This window comes from Marmota marmota, unplaced genomic scaffold (genome assembly GCF_001458135.2).
Source record: "Marmota marmota marmota unplaced genomic scaffold, marMar, whole genome shotgun sequence".
NCBI classification, from domain to species: Eukaryota; Metazoa; Chordata; class Mammalia; order Rodentia; family Sciuridae; genus Marmota; species Marmota marmota.
The window spans coordinates 41308242-41311748 of record NW_026000082.1 but is presented as its reverse complement, the minus strand read 5'-3'; positions in this window follow the sequence as shown (position 1 = coordinate 41311748).

The following is a 3507-nucleotide window of genomic DNA, read 5'->3' as shown; positions in this document are numbered from 1 at the left end:
CCCAGGGGCACCAGGAGCAGAGGAGTCGTTGGGAGAGCAGAAGTTCCGAGCCCGGGAATGTCACCGCCGCCACTGTGCACCCCACCCCGGTCCCCCACACTAACGGGAGGGAGCAGCGGTGCAGATAATTAAAAATGCATTTCTCTCTGGCTCCAGGGTGTGTTTTTGCTCACACATTTGGATGGGGGTGGGTCTGACCTTCATAATCCTTCTGGAAAAAGAATTCACCAACACCAGCCTGGGAAACAAGCAGGAGCCCCACCCCCACCACCTCGGCCCCTCGTGGCCTGGCTTGGCCCCCTGTCTCTGCTGAGGATGGACAATGTCCCCTCCCCGGAGGATGTGAAAGCACCCAGCCCAGCAGAGCCTCCGAGGAAATGTCAGTACGTCACTGTGTTGGGGACGGTTTGTTACGCAGCATCGGATGACTGATACACCCCCGTGCCCTGTGGCTGGGAGGTCTGTGTCCTCGCAAGTTTTCTATGAATCCTGGTCACTTCGGGGTCTTATTCCAATCCCTTCGTCGGGCCCCATTCCTTTCCCAGACCCCATCCCTCCCTTTCCCTGGACACCCTCCCAAATAATTTCCGAGGCTTCCATGAGCACCACAGAGGGCACCCAAGATGGGGAGGCGAGGGGCGGCTCACAGGCAGGTGAGAGGATTCCCTCTTCTTAAAACTCCTGTCACAACCAATTAAAAAATAAATAAATAAAAAAAATAAAAAAAAACTCCCGTCACCCCACCACCACGGCTTCTCCCTTAGCCGTGGTCCCCAGCAGTCCGTCCCCCTCCCTGTCTCTGCTCTCTCCTGCCCTGTGCCCTCACCTTCCGGCTCCCCCTGGCTCTCTGCGTGGGGCCCACTCTGAGCCTCACCTCCACCCCCAGAAGACTGTCAAAGTGTTTTCCTAAACAAAGAGTGTTTTCCCTGGGAGCCTTTGATGGATGCCGGATGTCAAACTAAGAGTTGCACTTTTAATCCTGCTACGTAGGTGACAGAGGACACTTGCAGGTGTCCCTCCCATGTCCATTCCTTCTTCCTTTTACCTTCAGACTGCTAACATTCATTCAGGGTACTGAATTTTCCAGCCTCCTCTACAGCCTCAGAGTGGACGTGAGACACCTTATGGCCTTTGACTTGTCAACAGAATCTGCTGGAGACTTACAGGGATGCTTATCCCTTCCTGATGCAGACACTGCCCTGTCCGCTTGCTTCTTCCTGTCTAGAATGTGGATGCAATGTCTGGCAGTGCAGCAGCCATCTTATAACCAAGAAGAGAACCACAGGCCCAGGATGGCAGAAAGACGGAACAAGTCTTTGCTCTTGATAACTTCCTTCTGCCACATCTGGGCTGCTTAATTCTGGACTCCGCGTGCCATGTAAAAAATAAACCTGACTGTTTGGTTTTCTGTCTCTGCATCTGAATGCAATCTTACCTGATTCCAGAGGCAAACACATTTTGATTTCAAAACCCTTTCCTTTTCCTGCTGTCGCTCCAGGAAAGAGGATGACGATGTCAACCACAGCAAGTTGCTAATGATGTCAATCAAAAGTGCTCAAGGAACGTCACCTGCAGCCGTTGACGACCGTCCGTGAGTGGAAAGAAATGCTGGGACTCCATCTTGTCCCAGAATGGCAGGAGCCTCCTTGGGGCAGAGACGGTGCCTTTGTCATGCAGCATGAGGGGACCTGGGGACATCAGGGGAGCGAATACCCGATGCAGAATGCCCCAGGGAAGAGCCGGTCAGCGGGCTGGGCTTCGGAGCCTCTGTCTGGTTTGGGCTGGCCCTGAGGTGGCGGCTGGGCACCCAGGCAGACCCCTCGGGAAGCAGCTCATCAGCACCGCGGTCCCCACTCCTGGCTGCCACCTGAGCCCAGCCACCTGCATGGGCGGAGAACCTCGGGTGGGCAGGACGCGCCCTCTGCGAGCCTTGGCTTTGTCATCTGCACAATGGTGACAGTGACTGCTCCCTCTCACAGTCACGAGCATGGCCTGAAACTGTGCAGAGCACTAATACAGTAGGTGCTAAATAAATGCTCACTTTATTCCTGTGACCTGCAAGGAGGTCATTTGGGTGCTGGGAGAGGTGAGGCCCGCAGAGAGCCCACCTGGGCTCAGGGGTGAGTGAGCCGGTGGCCCCTGCCTGGAGCCCACGCCCCTGGCCACACCACAGGGGCCCCCAGAGCGCTAACGAGGTCCGCGAGCCCTTCTGCTGAGGCCTGCGAGGCCCGGGCCTCGTCCCAGCCTCACTGTTCACTGTTGTGAAGAGGACCCACCACAAAGCCATACCCAGCCGGGGGCCTCCCTGGGCCCTGCCTCGTGCTGGGCCCTGGGTGTGGTGACCTGAGCACACAGTCCAGAAGCCCAAACAGCCCCCGGGACAGTTGTCAGAAGCCACAGCGGGCTGCGGGGTCAGGGGGCAAGTCCAGGAGAGGAGGGAGGCCTGGCCACCAAGCCTTGGCCCAGGTGACCTGGGACTGTCCTGCCTTTCGAACACCCTGGTGGGAGAGCTGGGGCCGACGGTCACCCCGCTGGAGGGGGGGGCTCCCAGCTTGTGATGGAAGAGAGTGGGGGGCCGAGGGAGCCCCGCGAGGTGGGGGACTCAGGGGCCATGGAGAGAGGGCAGAGGCAGGGCTGGCCTTCCTGATGCCCCCGACACCTGGGCAGCACCTTGAGGCCAACGGGGAGTCCTGCTGCGCAGGCAGAGGGTAGCTTTGGTTCCTGTTTCCCTCTTTCTCCCAGTCCTGGGGACTGAACCCCAGGGTGCTGGCCCGCTGAGCCACATCCCCGGTTCTTTGCTTATTTTTTCTCCTTAATTTGCTGAGGGCCTGACTGAGGCTGGCCTCCAACTTCCGATCCTCCCGCCTCAGCCTCCTGAGTGGCTAGAATAACAGGCGTGCAGCCCTGCCCCCGGCCAGCTTTGTTCTTTTTAAGCCCAGGGTGCTGAGTGACAGCTGGCTGCCCCCCTGCCCCGTGCCTCCCTGTCCTGGCGTGGGCCCCAGGTCAGCCAGGGTCTCTGGACCCAGAAACTCCCTGCTCACTGCCCGGGCTGGGTAGCACAGCCCTCGTGGGGCTGCTCCTGACCTGTGCCTCCCCAGCCTCCCCAGCCTCCCCAGCCTCCCCAGCCTGGAGCCTCTGTCCCTTCCTCAGGGAGAGCAGCCCACTGCTCCCTCGCCCGGGCTCCCGCTGCGCTTTGCTGTACTGGCCTAACATTCCGGGGTCATTTCCGCTGTGTGTTTTATTTTCCTAAACAGCCCCTGGGAGGCCCCCGCAGCCCAGCTGAGCTCTCGCTAACCGACAGCATCTGCAGAAACTCTGCTTCCCAACAGGGCCACGTGCTGGGGTCCCCGGTGTCACGAACCTGGGGAGACACCAAGTACAGACACAGAGAGTGACTCACTCAAGTTCACGTGGCCACACAGGATCCAAGCTCAGGTCTGCCCCACCCACTGCCAGCCCAGCTCCTCTGAGGACCCTCGTCACCGCCCTCACTGACTATGAGCCAGT